Here is an 18,193-nt window from a genome sequence, read left to right as displayed (position 1 = left end):
TGAAAACCATCTACCATTACCTAATTTAATTAAAATTATATACTCTGATATCATTGGGTTACAGAAGGGGGATTTGAATAGGGTTCAAGTGCTCTTCAAATGCATTATAGCATTTCATGATTTTACACAGTCTTCTACTCCTCTCGTGGCTTTTTTATTTCCTCCTTTTAAGTAATAAGGTCAAGAGCATCGCTATCAAGTTATATTGTCATATCTCAATAATGTATATTATAAGAGACTGTCTCAACAAACACAGCCTAAGATGTTCTTAACACAGTATGCCTCTCATTGCCGCAGCTCTCTGGCTCCAAATCCATTGTTCCAGGGGTTCTGCTTGTAATTGAATTTATTTGGCAGTAACACAGTAATAAAGGGGATATGTACTTCAGTGGAACATGGGTTGCAGGCTGAGGAATATCACACTTGCTCCTGACTTCTTTGAGATCCTGGTTTATTTCTTTTGCCTGCTATTTATGTTTACTGGCAGTAGTAAAACTGTAGAAACGTTAAATATGCTTACTCTTCAAAAGATTGATTCCCACCCCAGGTCATAAAAATGTTGTTTAGAGCAATCTATTGATACTGGCAATGTAAGATTCAGCAGATTTTAAAGAATACAATGGAAGCTTTCGAACCTGCATTGAGATTTACTATTGGAAAACATTAATAATATAAATTAAACAAAGCCTAAAGCTTGTAAACAGAATAGAAAACATATACCGAAATGACTTCAATTACTTTTTTTTACACACAAGTTCAACTCCAATTCTGCACATAATATTTTCTTAGAGTTGTTTTCAAAGGAAATGTGGACGGCCTTCTGCTCAGTAACTGGCTGCATCATCTTTGAGGACACAAATCTGATGATTCTTTTGCCAATCTTGAATTGTCAATTATAGGCCCCTTCCTTAAATAGCGCCACATGTGTCCACAGGCTGTATTTGGTATTGTAGCTAAGCTGAGATAAAGATACAAGACACAACCAGACACATAAACTGGTGTATCTCATCAAGCATGGATAAACTAGTGGAACTTACTTGTAGATGCAGACACGGTGGGGCACATTTACTAAGCTCCGTGCACCAGTTTTCTGTCGGACTTTGCATGTTCTTTATAGTGCAAACTGTTCGCATAGGTATTTGAGAAGTATCTGCACCACATTTGTGTTGCACATACCCTTTTGACCACAACTTTTTGCACTGAAGCAAGTGTTCCGATGCTCAATCGGAACGGGCGCCAGATTTATCATGCAAAGTCAGACAGAATTGTATCACACACCTTATGTTAAAGGTGCACCAAGTAAAAGTGGTGCACTCTGTCAGAGCAGTGCAGAGGGTGCCAGATTCAAGAAGAACGGGGACCAGAAATCCTGAAACCCCTGTGACTGAGGTAATCTTCTTATAGTTGTTATCCATGTCCCCCTTCATTTAAAGCAAACTTTTAAAATTATGCTAATATGTCTGAAGGGCTTTGGATGTTTCTAAAGCCCCTCAGTGCTACATATTCACAGGCTATTTACAAGCAGAACATTTCTCTCCCAACCCCTGCTCCCTTCCTACTCCTTTTGCCTGTGTAATCTAACAGCAGAAGGAAGTACAGGGGAGACCTTCTCTACTCAGGCTCATTAGCATAATTTTAAAAGTTTATTTTAGAGGAAGGAGGCCATGGATAACAAATATAACAAGATTACCACGGTCACTGTGGTTGGATCTATTAGTTAGTGCCCCTGGTTGATCATGATGAATTTTGAGGGTATATTTTTTTTGTATGCACGCCCTCCACATGATTTCACTTCCATCACTAACATGGGAGAGGGAGCCATCTATCACACAGGAGATGTAAATTTGTGCCTCTCATGTGACATCACCTCCCTCTCCAGTATAGGAGAGAGGTGATGTCACAAGAAAGGCATGAATAATCAACAACCCGGAGCTTGTGGACGCAATGTCCGGCACTCTGGGAGGCTTATAACTCATTATTTTCAGAAATCCTGGTGTCTCAAGCTTGATGAAGACCAGCTTCCAAATCGAGGAGAAGAGGACTATAGGTGACTATGTGTAGTTTCATTTTACTTTATAGTAGTGGTTGATTTCCTTTAAGATGCAATATGTTCCAATATAATTTTAAAATGGGGCATGGTTGATAGCGCCTTCAAGAAATATGTAATCCTTCACAGATTTGTAATTACAGTTTATGAAGGCATAACATAAGAATTCAGCATGACTGCATCAAGAATTGATTGAACTGAATTTGGAGGGCGGTCTAAACCCTTTTTTTTAAAATCCACAACATGTGAAGATATCACCAATGTTTTGCCTGGTATGTTCTTATTACTTCCATAAAATACATCTTAAAGGTGCATTTCTAGCTTTGTATAGCCATGTTTAAGAACCTAGCCATGACTAAGAGCATAAAGTAACACTCCAAATGCATTGGCGATTTTTATGTGTGTGGTTGCCTAGCCATGTATTTTGTGGTTATGGATCAAATAAAGACATTTTAAAGGTTACCAGGATTCAAGCCCTGGTATTTTCCCTTGGAGATTATTACTGATACACTGGTTCATGTGTGTATCCGAGCTGCAAATCTAGGAACGCCTCACGAAGAGCCATTTTGTTGGGTGAGCAGTACTTAACCTTTTTTCTTGTATTATTTGTTTATAAGAAGTGCTGCAATAAAGTTGTACAGTACTGTCATGTCTCTTGCTAACAGTGTGATTCTCCTTTCACATTAGTAAGTGAAAGGACCTTCACACTGCTTGGTCCATCACTTAGAGTGCTTGTTAAGTAGGCAGGGACAATTTGGTGGGTTTTAGGGCTTCCCTCACCTGTCTTGACAAGTACTGTAGATAAAATAAGGTAGTAGTAGATACACTTTGAATCAGGTATCACAAAGAGACCTTCATTACTGCCATCAATAGGTAATTGTAACAAGTCAAAGAGCCCATGAGTCCTGGTGAGTACAGTGGCCCTTGTGAGGTAATATGTGTAATAAGGTAATAAGAGCTCTAATCCATTATTTAAAGAAGCTATTAAGTGCTCCAAATGTATTTCTCCCTAGTGCAGACCAACAAATCTAAACTGGAAGGTTGGGAAAATCTTCCAATCAGGCAACTAGAATATAGAATGTGCAGGCTCAGTCCAGTATCATGTTTGCCCTATGGGGACTAAGGGCACATTTAGAGAGTAAAACAACCGCTCTCAAGGCACCGGAATCTACATAAATGAGTGGTTAAACCCTAAAAATCCTTCTGAACTTGTTTAGGCCTGTATGTAGAATAACTTGCAGGTATTTTAGTTCTCCTAGTAAGTGTTTTCATTTGTCTTGACAATTCTTAATCAGTCTTGTTGAAACCTAAAGCTTTTTAGATCAATGCAATGTTTCCCTTTTAAACTTGTGGTCTCATTTGTAAGAAACTTGTTTATTAATTTGCAAGTGAGACATTGCTACTAATAATTGTAATCTGTTCCTTCTGTTGTAATTTCTGAATGTGATTGCTTTGACAAGATAGTGCTGAGCCTTGAGTATATTCTGAATTGTCCTTCCAATGTCCTGGTGACCTACTTTCATCCTTTGTACAGAAGAGATGGGTCAAAAATAATTATGAGCAAAGGGCAAGTTTTATTAAGATGTAAAATAGCTACTTAGAACTTCAACTTACAAAGTCAATTTAACAGTTTTTACATTACATTTCTGATGCTGCCTGTTCTTGGATGCATCAAGGAGATTTTATTATGGAATATAATCTTAGTCATACACATGTTCATGTTCTTGAGATGAAAAACAAACAGAAATCTGAGATAATTACAATTTCTTATTATAAATATTTTTATAACTCTATAATGGATAGGCAAAATATCACATTTATCAAAATGCAGTTTGCACTAGGGAGTGTGCAGAGAGCACCAGATTCTTAACAACTGGCGCATGGTCTTCATTAATTTGATGCCCCCTGCACTGCTCAGAAATGTGCACCATTTTTCTTAGCAGAATTGTAGCACAAACAGAATTGTGGCGCATGTCAGTAATAAATGTGGCACAAACTTTGACTAATCAGTAACACGCCCGTTTTGGTATACATGTTTTCTGTCTTGTCGGACACAGTGTAGCAGCGACACAAAACTGGCGCAGACTCTTTATAAATTCATCTACATGCAGTCTTATCTGGGTTTGGGAAACCCACTTTCTTATTTGCAGCAGGATCTCAAGATTTCCTATCTTTACGGTGATGTTTTTTCATGTGCAGTTGTGGCATCAAATTAAGAGAAGGTCTCAAACGTGGTTGTGATCAACTTGACTCACAGTCATTAAATGCCATTAAATGCAATGCAGTTATTTGACGCATGGCACGTAGGCTACTTCACATTACTGAATACACTAAAATAATGTTAGTACTCCAGTTAGATAATTACCTCCATATGCAATATAATTAGAATTAATGGTCTGTGACATAAATGAGCTCAAATTATCTTGCCTATTCTACCTTTAGTAGTATCAAAAATATTGTGGAATGGGAGCTATTATCGACAGCCATAATTGTTTTGCAATTTAAAAAAGTCTTGACACTTTTTTTTAATATGTTGAAAGGGTTATCCATCGAGTAATGATTGCATTTCAGTTTACTGTACGGAGAGTGGTTCTCTAATCTCTACTCATCAACACACATCTACTACAGTATAATAAGTATGACCTTCAGGACCAAGGTCTTCTGATGCCTGAATGACCACAGCAAAATTTCAGCTTTCGATGTGATACCTTGTAATCTTATTATTTAGTTTTTATAGTTAAGGAAAGTATTTTTTTTCCTTTTTTTGCAGCTCAATTGAGGCTTTAATTTGGTATCCAAACAAAGCCAGTATATTTTTATTTTTTAAGTTTTTTATGAGATGAAGCATATCAAAACTTTTTATATATTTTTTCAAGTTTTCCTTTTATCATTTCAAGCTATTTATTTAAGAAAAAACCTGCATAGCTCTCACATATTGTTACTTTATAGCCGCCATATTGGATTCAGTTGCTGCAACCTGTTAGGTCATTAGCGGGCGGTGATGAGTTACCCTGAAAACTGGGAGTCTATACGAGACTGCCAGGCCTGCCATTCAGCCTGATCTCTAAGCGTCTGCTGGATTTGTGGATTTTTTTGTGGTAAAAGTAGGTGCCTTTGCTTATACTTGGATATGTATATTTTTTTCCTAATATTGAAAAGGCCAAAGACAAAGGGACATTATAGATGTGTGCTGGGCTATAGAACAAGGGGTATTATAGTTTTATCTTTTCTGTGGCCCCTTTCTTATAAAGATAGACAACAGAAAAAGCAGAACTATCAGGAGGGGGGAACAGCTGCAGGAAAAGGGGGCATTTTAAGCCTGATGGTAGACTGACCCCTCCATGCTCAAATTTCAGTAGTTTTCTCATTACCATCCTTTTCACAGTAACTGAGGATATTATCTACCCCCCCCCCCCCCACTCCTGCACTGGTTACACAGTATCTCTGTAAAACTCTCTTATAGTGGTTTACAAACGGCAATGGCCACGCGTAGTGATACTGTGTAGCACACATGCGCCACCATACCACTCTGTACCGCTCCATACACGGCGAAAAGTTAGGAACATGTCCTATCTTTCCCCGTGTTACGGCACCTGTGCGCCATGCAACACAATGGAGAGAGGAGGGGTCACCACTGTTCCTCTCCATCGCAGCGAATATATGCTGGCATAAGTTCATGTGACTGTAGCCTCAATCTGCGATCAGAAAGTAAAACAGATAGCAATTTATGGGTAGAAAACTAATTTTGGTGATACATTCCCTTACTGTATATTTATAGCAGTACCACCAGCAGCATTACTACTACCATTTAATATTATTAATATTCTTATAATTATAGAAGTATTACATATTACATTTTCTCTTTTTTCAAAATTTGGACTAAAATACTAAAATTAAAATATTTCTAGTCTTTTTTTAATTGCTGGCATTTGCTGGCATTCATGTTCAGCCGATTATAATATAACCTGTTATTTGCAGATTAAGGGTACGGCCTGGACTGACTTGTTTGAATATTGACACAAATCTATGTTATTCCGCAAGGCAATAAGCATCCAGTTGATTAACTAGTAATACTTATAAAGGTCCAAATTTAGAAGTAATTAGTTTATTATTGTGATCTCGGTATAACATTGTTTCTTTCCATTCTGAATTAAGTCACTTATAATTACTTATTAATTGCTAAAAGATTTCCTATTGCATAAGCGTTATCCATGTGGCAACATCTTTGTGGAACAACTATTTTTACTTTTCAATGTTGCTCAGCAACTATTAGTCATGATCACTCTGCAGAGTTTACTTCCATGTCTCAGAAAAGGCTTTGCTAGTCTGACAATATGTTGCAGTTCCAAAAATGAAAAACTCATCAAAATAACTGTGTGCAGGATAATGGGCTGCAATGCCATCTCTCTACAGATGAGCATAATGTGATGAAATTTTCCATCCTAAGTGCCCTTTTTTGGTAAGCTGTAAATGGATAATGCTCGCCAACCCTAGCCGCACATCTTTGGCAAGTTTGAAGTTACAATGCCATGGTCCAGATTACTAGGTCTTGATTCCTATGTAGAGGACTTCCTAGTAGCAAGAACCTCATTATCTCCTTCCTCCTTAGGCATTCAGAACTGCGTCAATTCTTCGTGGCATAGATTCAACAAGGTGCTGGAAGCATTCCTCAAGATTTTGGTCCATATTGACATGATGGCATCACACAGTTGCCGCACATCCATGATGCGAATCTCCCGTTCCACCACATCCCAAAGATGCTCTATTGGATTGAGATCTGGTGGCTGTGGAGGCCATTTGAGTACAGTGAACTCATTGTCATGTTCAAGAAACCAGTCTGAGATGATTCCAGCTTTATGACATGGCGGATTATCCTGCTGAAAGTAGCCATCAGATGTTGGGTACATTGTGGTCATAAAGGGATGGACAGGGTCAGCAACAATACTCAGGTAGGCTGTGGCATTGCAACGATGCTCAATTGGTACCAAGGGGCCCAAAGAGTGCCAAGAAAATATTCACCACACCATGACACCACCACCACCAGCCTGAACCGTTGATACAAGGCAGGATGGATCCATGCTTTCATGTTGTTGACGCCAAATTCTGACCCTACCATCCGAATGTCGCAGCAGAAATCGAGACTCATCAGACCAGGCAACGTTTTTCCAATCTTCTACTGTCCAATTTCGATGAGCTTGTGCAAATTGTAGCCTCAGTTTCCTGTTCTTAGTTGAAAGGAGTGGCACCCGGTGTGGTCTTCTGCTGCTGTAGCCCATCTGCCACAAAGTTCGACATATTGTGTGTTCAGAGATGCTCCCCTGCCTACCTTGGTTGTAACGGGTGGCGATTTGAGTCACTGTTGCCTTTCTATCAGCTCGAACCAGTCTGCCCATTCTCCTCTGACCTCCGGCATCAACAAGGCATTTCCACCCACAGAACTGCCACTCACTGCATTTTTTTTTTTTTTTCTGACCATTCTCTGTAAACCCTAGAGATGGTTGTGCGTGAAAATCCCAGTAGATTAGCAGTTTCTGAAATACTCAGACCAGCCCTTCTGGCACCAACAAGCATGAAACGTTCAAAGGCACTCAAATCACCTTTCTTCCCCATACTCGGTTTGAGATTGTCTTGACCATGTCTACATGCCTAAATGCACTGAGTTGCCGCCATGTGATTGGCTGATTAGAAATTAAGTGTTAACGAGCAGTTGGACAGGTGTACCTAATAAAGTGGCCGGTGAGTGTAATTGTTACTACCTAACATTTAAGAAGTCTGCCAGATAGGCGGAAGAGTGAACAAACATGAATTTACATTTGGTCTTAAACCACAGCTAACATTTGTTCAACTACCCGATCCATATAAACAAAATTTTTCGACTAGGAAGAAAATCATGATAACAGCGGAAGCTGCAAAAAACTGGGAATTAGCATCCCAGCATCCATTTTACAGAAATTACTCGGTGCGTCAACAACTCCTGATCAAGATCCTTGGTGAGGTCTTTCTAAATGAAGTCCATCTAGGATTAATCCATTTGCCCCAATTTTGCCTCAAATTCAAAAAATCAATAAATACAGTACTTAAAATATAACTTTATGCTATTAGAGCTACAAATACCACAAAATTAAGGATTTTGTTCAGCAGTGACACACCACCTGAGTTTTTGGAGCTTGTTTTTTTAACAATTTGTGACACACCTAGCTTAAAGGATTGGACATTGCTTTTCTAAAAAAGCATATGAATTTGAATCAGTGCTCCAATATCATTCTTCCAGGGTTTAGTGAATATCAATCTATCCAAAAGAAGAGTCTTCAAACCTCTTAGATGAGCTCAAGGATAAAGACATAAATGAATGAATTACAGATGGCTATTCACTTAATTCTCTATTTTTCAATAGAGGGAAATTGCATTGCAGTCCACAAGCAAAAGAGACCTTGGGGACAGACCTGACCTTGATGTCTCCGATTGGACTACCATTTAAAATCTTACGGGTCTCCAATCCATCTTTTCTACTGCATGTGAACTATTATCCTAGAAAACTTCTGCAAAACATAAGTAGAAACTGGACAGGTCAACACCTTAAATCATCAACTTGGTCACAACTAGAGATGAGCGAGCACTAAAATGCTCGGGTACTCGTTATTCGAGACGAACTTTTCCTGAAGCTCGAGTGCTCGTCTCGAATAACGAGCCCCATTGAAGTCAATGGGAGACTCGAGCATTTTTCAAGGGGACCAAGGCTCTGCACAGGGAAGCTTGGCCAAACACCTGGGAACCTCAGAAAAGGATGGAAACACCACGGAAATGGACAGGAAACAGCAGGGGCAGCATGCATGGATACCTCTGAGGCTGCTTAATCGCACCATTATGCCAAAATTATGGGCAACAGCATGGCCATGACAGAGTGACAGAATGAAGCTAGATAGCATCTAAAACATCCAATAATTGACCCTGACACTATAGGGGACTTCATGCAGAGGCAGCGGCAGCAGCGGCAGGCTAGAGAGTGGCATGGCGACATACCCTAAATGGACTCAGGCTTCAAACCAATGGGTGGCAGAGAGGAACCAAAGGAGGTGAGCAAGAAGCGCTCAAATAATATCGGTACATGATAAAAGTTTGCCAGTATATTTTGTGGATTACACAGCAGGGTGGCGACAAAGTTAACATGGAAGCCATGAAAACAACCCAAAATTCTGCCTGACACAGCTCGTTTGATAAGGGGACCATGTATGGAGGCAGTGAACTAGTAGTAGATTAAAGGTGCTGCAGTTAAAACTATGTTAGTTGGATCTTGGCATGGAGCTGGCGCTCCGCTGCCAGGCGAGCTTTCGCCAATCCAAGCCCCTGTCTCTAGGCTACTCCCCAAACAGCACTTCTAAGAACCTTTTGTATAAGATCAAGTGTAATAGCGTTCTTATAAGTTTAGGATATGGCGGGTGAGGGGAATGGAAACAGATGCGCAAGAAGCGCTGAAATAATATTGGTAAATGATAAAAGTTTGCCAGTATATTTTGTGGATTACACAGCAGGATGGCGACAAAGTTAACAAGTTTGTTGTGGAAGCCATGAAAACAACCCAAAATTCTGCCTGACACAGCTCGTTTGATAAGGGGACCATGTATGCCTACAGTTCATGCCAGTCGCTGCTCTGGCTGCCAGTCTCCTTTCGAATACAGTTTAAAATAATAACCCTCATCCATAAAGCTCTGTATAATGCTGCACCCCCCTACCTCTCCTCTCTTATCTCAGTCTATCGCCCAACCCGTGCTCTTAGATCCGCCAGTGATCTTAGATCAACCTCTACCCTAGTGCGGACCTCCCACTCGCGTCTCCAAGACTTCTCTAGAGCTGCACCAATTCTATGGAATGCTCTGCCCCGGACTATCAGACTAATACCTAACCTCCAAAGTTTCAAACGTGCTCTTAAAACCCATTTCTTTAGGCAAGCCTATAACACTCATTAACTGCATGAAGTTTTAACTCTTCTACTAACCCGTCCTGTGTCGTCCTCCCATCTGTTATCCAGCAACCAACAGGCACCAGACTTCTATGCAGTCCCATTCACCCTGGACCTGGTGACGGCTGAGTGGTTCAAGCGACAGCAATTCCATTTATTATATTTTGTTCTATTCCGTAAGAAGAATGGCTTGACCATTAAAAATTATTTTACCTCGTGTTACCCCATCATCTTCATAAACCGTAAGCTCTGGCGAGCAGGGACCTCACTCCTGTTGTTCCATACAAATGTTGTGCTCTGTTACATTACATTTGTATTTGTTTCCTATGATTTGTAAAGCGCTACGGAATATGATGGCGCTATATAAATAAAGATTATTATTATTATTATTATGGAGGCAGTGAACTAGTAGTAGATTAAAGGTGCTGCACTTAAAACTATGTTAGTTGTAGCTTGGGATGGAGCTGGCGCTCCGCTTCCAGGCGAGCTTTCGCCAATCCAAGCCCCTGTCTCTAGGCTACTCCCCAAACAGCACTTCTAAGAACCTTTTGTATAAGATCAAGTGTAGTAGCGTTCTTATAAGTTTGGGATATGGCGAGAGAGGGGAATGTAAACAGATGCGCAAGAAGCGCTGAAATAATATCGGTAAATGATAAAAGTTTGCCAGTATCTTTTGTGGATTACACAGCAGGGTGGCGAGAAAGTTAACAAGTTTGATGTGGAATGCCCTGTAATAGCTCTTGGGCGGTGTGCCTTTTATCGGCTAGGCTCAGCAGTTTGAGCACCGCCTGCTGTCGCTTAGCGACGGCACTGCTGCTGTGCCTAGAGCTACCGACTGATGGCGCCATGGCCACGGATGGTAATTCGGAGGAGGAGGAGGTGGAGGAGGGGTGGGAGGAGGAGGAGGTATAGTAGGCCTTTGAGACCTGGACCGAGGTAGGCCCCGCAATCCTCTGCGTCGGCAGTATATCACCAGCCCCAGGGTCAGACTCGGTCACAGTGTGCACCAAGTTAAGTGTAGTAGCGTTCTTATAAGTTTGGGATATGGCGGGTGAGGGGAATGTAAACAGATGCGCAAGAAGCGCTGAAATAATATTGGTAAATGATAAAAGTTTGCCAGTATGTTTTGTGGATTACACAGCAGGGTGGCGACAAAGTTAACAAGTTTGTTGTGGAAGCCATGAAAACAACCCAAAATTCTGCCTGACAAAGCTCGTTTGATAAGGGGACCATGTATGGAGGCAGTGAACTAGTAGTAGATTAAAGGTGCTGCAGTTAAAACTATGTTAGTTGGATCTTGGCATGGAGCTGGCGCTCCGCTGGCAGGTGAGCTTTCGCCAATCCAAGCCCGTGTCTCTAGGCTACTCCCCAAACAGCACTTCTAAGAACCTTTTGTATAAGATCAAGTGTAGTAGCGTTCTTATAAGTTTAGGATATGGCGGGTGAGGGGAATGTAAACAGAAGCGCAAGAAGCGCTGAAATAATATTGGTAAATGATAAAAGTTTGCCAGTATATTTTGTGGATAACACAGCTGGGTGGCGACAAAGTTAACAACTTTGATGTGGAATCCATGAAAACAACCCAAATTTCTGCCTGACACACCTCGTTTGATAAAGGGACGATGTATGGAGGCAGCTATATGGACGACTTTTGGAGGTAGCAATGGAGACAACGTGTGGAGGCTGCTATGGAGACAATTTAATTTGGATAGTGCCTGTATGTGGCAGTCCAAAAAAGTTTTCAAACCAGAGGAGCAGGTAGGTGGCCCTCCAGAAAAATGGAATAGATTGAGTGCCTGTATGTGGCAGTCCAAAAAACTTTTCAAACCAGAGGAGCAGGTAGGTGGCCCTCCAGAAAAATGGAATAGATTGAGTGCCTGTATGTGGCAGTCCAAAAAAGTTTTCAAACCAGAGGAGCAGGTAGGTGGCCCTCCAGAAAAATGGAATAGATTGAGTGCCTGTATGTGGCAGTCCAAAAAAGTTTTCAAACCAGAGGAGCAGGTAGGTGGCCCTCCAGAAAAATGGAATAGATTGAGTGCCTGTATGTGGCAGTCCAAAAAAGTTTTCAAACCAGAGGAGCAGGTAGGTGGCCCTCCAGAAAAATGGAATAGATTGAGTGCCTGTATGTGGCAGTCCAAAAAAGTTTTCAAACCAGAGGAGCAGGTAGGTGGCCCTCCAGAAAAATGGAATAGATTGAGTGCCTGTATGTGGCAGTCCAAAAAAGTTTTCAAACCAGAGGAGCAGGTAGGTGGCCCTCCAGAAAAATGAAATAGATTGAGTGCCTGTATGTGGCAGTCCAAAAAAGTTTTCAAACCAGAGGAGCAGGTAGGTGGCCCTCCAGAAAAATGGAATAGATTGAGTGCCTGTATGTGGCAGTCCAAAAAAGTTTTCAAACCAGAGGAGCAGGTAGGTGGCCCACCAGAAAAATGGAATAGATTGAGTGCCTGTATGTGGCAGTCCAAAAAAGTTTTCAAACCAGAGGAGCAGGTAGGTGGCCCTCCAGAAAAATGAAATAGATTGAGTGGCAGTCCAAAAAAGTTTTCAAACCAGAGGAGCAGGTAGGTGGCCCTCCAGAAAAATGAAATAGATTGAGTGCCTGTATGTGGCAGTCCAAAAAAGTTTTCAAACCAGAGGAGCAGGTAGGTGGCCCTCCAGAAAAATTGAATAGATTGAGTGCCTGTATGTGGCACTCCCAAAAATTGTTTAAAACAGAGGACCGGGTCGGTGGCCCTCCAGAAAAATTAAATGCATAAAGTACTATAGCTAGAGCCAGTGGGCCCTGTCAAAAAATAGCCAGTTTCCTCTGCTTTACTGTACAAAGAGGAGGAGAAGGAGGAAAATGAGGAGGAGGAGGAGTGGATAAATTATTCAGGTTGAGCTTCCTTCACCTGGTGGAGATTGGAAATTATGAGAAATCCAGGCTTTATTCATCTTAATAAGCGTCAGCCTGTCAGCGCTGTCAGTCGACAGGCGTGTACGCTTATCGGTGATGATGCCACCAGCTGCACTGAAAACCCGCTCGGACAAGACGATAGCGGCAGGGCAGGCAAGAACCTCCAAGGCGTACAGCGCCAGTTCGTGCCACATGTCCAGCTTTGAAACCCAGTAGTTGTAGGGAGCTGTGTGATCATTTAGGACGATGGTATGGTCAGCTACGTACTCCCTCACCATCTTTCTGTAAAGATCAGCCCTACTCTGCCGAGACTGGGGACAGGTGACAGTGTCTTGCTGGGGTGACATAAAGCTGGCAAAAGCCTTGTAAAGCGTACCCTTGCCAGTGCTGGACAAGCTGCCTGCTCGCCTACTCTCCCTCGCTACTTGTCCCGCAGAACTATGCACTCTGCCGCTAGCGCTGTCAGAAGGGAAATACTGTTTCAGCTTGTGCACCAGGGCCTGCTGGTATTCATGCATTCTCACACTCCTTTCCTCTCCAGGGATGAGAGTGGAAAGATTTTGCTTGTACCGTGGGTCCAGGAGAGTGAACACCCAGTAATCGGTGCTGGAATAAATTCTTTGAACGCGAGGGTCACGGGATAGGCAGCCTAGCATGAAATCTGCCATATGCGCCAGAGTACCAACGCGTAAGAATTCACTCCCCTCACTGGCCTGACTGTCCATTTCCTCCTCCTCCAACTCCTCCAACTCCTCTTCTTCTGCCCATACACGCTGAACAGTGAAGGACTCAACAATGGTCCCCTCTTGTGTCTCGCCAACATTCTCCTCCTCTTCCTCCTCATCCTCCTCCACCTCCACCTCCTCCGATATGCGCTGAGAAACAGACCTAAGGGTGCTTTGGCTATCAACAAGGGAATCTTCTTCCCCCGTCTCTTGTGACGAGCGCAAAGCTTCCGACTTCATGCTGATCAGAGAGTTTTTCAACAGGCCAAGCAGCGGGATGGTGAGGCTGATGATGGCGGCATCGCCACTGACCATCTGTGTTGACTCCTCAAAGTTACTCAGCACCTGACAGATATCAGACATCCACGTCCACTCCTCATTGTAGACTTGAGGAAGCTGACTGACCTGACTACCAGTTCTGGTGGAAGTTGACATCTGGCAGTCTACAATCGCTCGGCGCTGCTGGTAAACTCTGGATAACATGGTCAGTGTTGAATTCCACCTCGTGGGCACGTCGCACAACAGTCGGTGAGCGGGCAGTTGGAGGCGGCGCTGCGCTGCCCTGAGAGTGGCAGCATCTGTGCTGGACTTCCTGAAATGCGCACAGATGCGGCGCACCTTCGTGAGCAAATCAGACAGATTGGGGTATGTCTTGAGGAAACGCTGAACTATCAGATTTAACACATGGGCCAGGCATGGCACATGTGTCAGTCTGCCGAGTTGCAGAGCCGCCACCAGGTTACGGCCGTTGTCACACACAACCATGCCTGGTTTCAGGTTCAGCGGTGCCAGCCACAGATCAGTCTGCGCCGTGATGCCCTGTAATAGTTCTTGGGCGGTGTGCCTTTTATCGCCTAGGCTCAGCAGTTTGAGCACCGCCTGCTGTCGCTTAGCGACGGCACTGCTGCTGTGCCTAGAGCTACCGACTGATGGCGCCATGCCCACGGATGGTAGTTCGGAGGAGGAGGTGGAGGAGGGGTGGGAGGAGGAGGAGGCATAGTAGGCCTGAAACACCTGGACCGAGGTAGGCCCCGCAATCCTCGGCGTCGGCAGTATATGACCAGCCGCAGGGTCAGACTCGGTCCCAGCCTCCACCAAGTTAACCCAATGTGCCGTCAGCGATATATAGTGGCCCTGCCCGGCAGCACTCGTCCACGTGTCCGTGGTCAGGTGGACCTTGTCAGAAACGGCGTTGGTCAGGGCACGGATGATGTTGTCTGACACGTGCTGGTGCAGGGCTGGGACGGCACATCGGGAAAAGTAGTGGCGGCTGGGGACCGAATACCGAGGGGCGGCCGCCGCCATGAGGTTGCGAAAGGCCTCGGTCTCTACTAGCCTATAGGGCAGCATCTCCAGGCTAAGCAATCTGGAGATGTGGACATTAAGGGCTTGGGCGTGCGGGTGGGTTGCACTATATTTGTGTTTCCGCTCCAGCGTCTGGGGTATGGATGCTGGTGGATGCTGTGGAGGATCGTGGAGGCGACGATGGGGTTTTTGTGCCAGGGTCCTGGGCAGGGGGCTGACTATCAGCTGACACAGGGGAAGGAGCAGTGGTGTGCACGGCCGGAGGTGAACGGGCTTGTTGCCACTGAGTGGGGTGTTTAGCATTCATATGCCTGCGCATACTGGTGGTAGTTAAGCTATTAGTGGTGGAACCCCTGCTGATCCTGGTTTGGCAAATGTTGCACACCACAGTCCGTCGGTCATCCGGTGTTTCCTTAAAGAACCTCCAGACTTCTGAAAATCTAGCCCTCGACGCAGGAGCCCTCGCCACGGGAGCTTCACTAGTTGACACATTTGGCACTGATGCACCAGGTCTGGCCCTGCCTCTCCGTCTGACCCCACCACTGCCTCTTCCAACCTGTTCTGGTCGAGGACTCTCCTCCATCTCAGAAGCACTGTGTTCACCCGGCCTATCAACCCAGCTTGGGTCTGTCACCTCATCATCCTCCGATCCCTCAGTCTGCTCCCCCCTCGGACTTCCTGCCCTGACAACAACTTCCCCACTGTCTGACAACCGTGTCTCCTCATCGTCGGACACCTCTTTACACACTTCTTCCACTACGTCAAGAAGGTCATCATCACCCACAGACTGCGACTGGTGGAAAACCTGGGCATCGGAAAATTGCTCAGCAGCAACCGGACAAGTGGTTTGTGACTGTGGGAAGGGTCCAGAAAACAGTTCCTCAGAGTATGCCGGTTCAAATGCCAAATTTTCCTGGGAGGGGGCAAACTGGGGGGGGGGAGGCTGAGGTGCAGGAGCTGGAGGAGTGCCGATTTCGGTGACATGGGTGGACTGCGTGGAAGACTGACTGGTGGACAAATTGCTCGAAGCATTGTCGGCAATCCACGACATCACCTGTTCGCACTGTTCTGGCCTCAACAGTGCTCTACCACGAGTCCCAGTAACTTCAGACATGAACCTAGGGAGTGTAGCTCTGCGGCGTTCCCCTGCTCCCTCATAAGCAGGTGGTGTCTCACCCCGCCCAGGACCACGGCCTCTGACCCCTGCAGTAGTTGGACGCCCACGTCCCTGCCCTCGTCCTCTACCCCTAGCCCTCGGGTTAAACATTTTGAAAATGAGAGTTATAACATTAATTTTTTTTTAACTTTTTTTTGTGTTTTTTTTTTTTTTTTTTGTGTTTTTTAGTTTTTAAAACCAAACGATGCTATCCTATTGCTATGGCTATTTTCTAGCCAAGTATGAAAGCACACTACTATGCCAGATGAGATGACGCTGAGTTATTAAAAAAATAAACGTAAAATAAAAAAGGAAATGGCAGACTGTGCCTAATTGAAATCCAACCCCTAATAAATTTTCCCACTTCGGTCTTTGCGATGGATATGTGCGTCACTAAGCGCAAAACACAGCGGTCGCAAGTCTCACTACAAATTGCTCACAATTTGCTAGTAGATGCACTGCAGCAAGTACAGCCTCCAGCAGATCAACCAGAATTCAAATATATATAACGCTACTGTAGGCGTAAGTAAGCCGTTTGGATTCTCCTATGGCTATTTTCTAGCCAAGTATGAAAGCACACTGCTATGCCAGATGAGATGACGCTGAGTTATTAAAAAAATAAACGTAAAATAAAAAAGGAAATGGCAGACTGTGCCTAATTGAAATCCAACCCCTAATAAATTTTCCCACTTCGGTCTTTGCGATGGATATGTGCGTCACTAAGCGCAAAACACAGCGGTCGCAACTCTCACTACAAATTGCTCATAATTTGCTAGTAGATGCACTGCAGCAAGGACAGCCACCAGCAGATCAACCAGAAATCAAATATATATAACGCTACTGTAGGCGTAAGTAAGCCGTTTGGATTCTCCTATGGCTATTTTCTAGCCAAGTATGAAAGCACACTGATGAGATGACGCTGAGTTATGAAAAAATAAACGTAAAATAAAAAGTAAATGGCAGACTGTGCCTAATTGAAATCAAACCCCTAATAAATTTTCCCACTTTGGTGTTTGAGGTGGATATGTGTGTCACTAAGAGCTAAACACAACGGTAGCAAGTCCCCCTGCAAATTCCTCACAATATGGTACTAGCTGCACTACTAGTGCCAGCAAGCCCAGCCACAAGCAAACAAAAAAAAAAAAGTATAACGTTATTGTAGCCCTAAGAAGGGCTGTTGGGTTCTTGTTGAATCACTCCTGCCTAACACTATTCTAATAGAACACCCTAACGCTTTCCCTGACCAGCAGCAGCTCTCTCCCTAGCGGCATCCAGACACAGAATGATCCGAGCAGCGCGGGCAGCGGCTAGTCTATCCCAGGGTCACCTGACCTGGCCAGCCAACCACTGCTATCGACGTGTAAGGGTACCACGTCATGCTGGGTGGAGTGCAGAGTCTCCTGGCTTGTGATTGGCTCTGTTTCTGGCCGCCAAAAAGCAAAACGGCGGGAGCTGCCATTTTCTCGAGCGGGTGAAGTATTCGTCCGAGCAACGAGCAGTTTCGAGTACGCTAATGCTCGAACGAGCATCAAGCTCAGACGAGTATGTTCGCTCATCTCTAGTCACAACCTAAAAGGATATGTTTGCATACTTAATTGTTAGACAAATTTCCAATATACTCTTTGTATCATTTCCTCACGGTTTTCTGGATTTCTGTTTGCTGTCATTCTATAGAAAGCGTCATTGTTCTTTCCAATAGACAGAATAAGACCACGGCCACACAGCTGCCTGGCTCATTATAAGACACAGCTCTACTGACTCTCTATGATACTCATGATCTGTGCACCTGTGTGACCATGGTCAGATTTCTATCCACTGTAAGTAAACATAGAAGCTTTATATAAAATGACAGCAGAGATCTAGAAAACCGAGAGGAACTGATACAGAAAGTATACTGGAAAATTGTATTATTTTTCATCACACAAACAATAACATTAATTTGCCGAAGTGTGAACACCCCTTTAAGTATCCAGTAAATTTAAAGGCAACTGTTTTTTAAATCCCTTTCCCTTTTTAAGCCACACTATTACCTAGGAAAAATAATTGGAAGTTTAATCTATGTTGCTCCATAAAAAGTCTTTCCAACAAGAACAGATAGTGATAGCGGCAC

General features: G+C 43.7%; 1 long non-coding RNA gene across 1 annotated transcript in view; it reads right to left on the bottom strand.

Annotated features, from left to right (window-relative positions):
* Nucleotides 1-18,193, bottom strand: part of LOC140127482 (uncharacterized) — a 475,084-nt gene that overhangs the window by 101,064 nt on the left and 355,827 nt on the right. The gene's annotated exons all lie outside the window — the stretch shown is intronic.

Source organism: Engystomops pustulosus, chromosome 4 (genome assembly GCF_040894005.1).
Source record: "Engystomops pustulosus chromosome 4, aEngPut4.maternal, whole genome shotgun sequence".
Lineage (NCBI taxonomy): Eukaryota > Metazoa > Chordata > Amphibia > Anura > Leptodactylidae > Engystomops > Engystomops pustulosus.
This window is presented reverse-complemented; position numbering and strand designations above follow the sequence as displayed.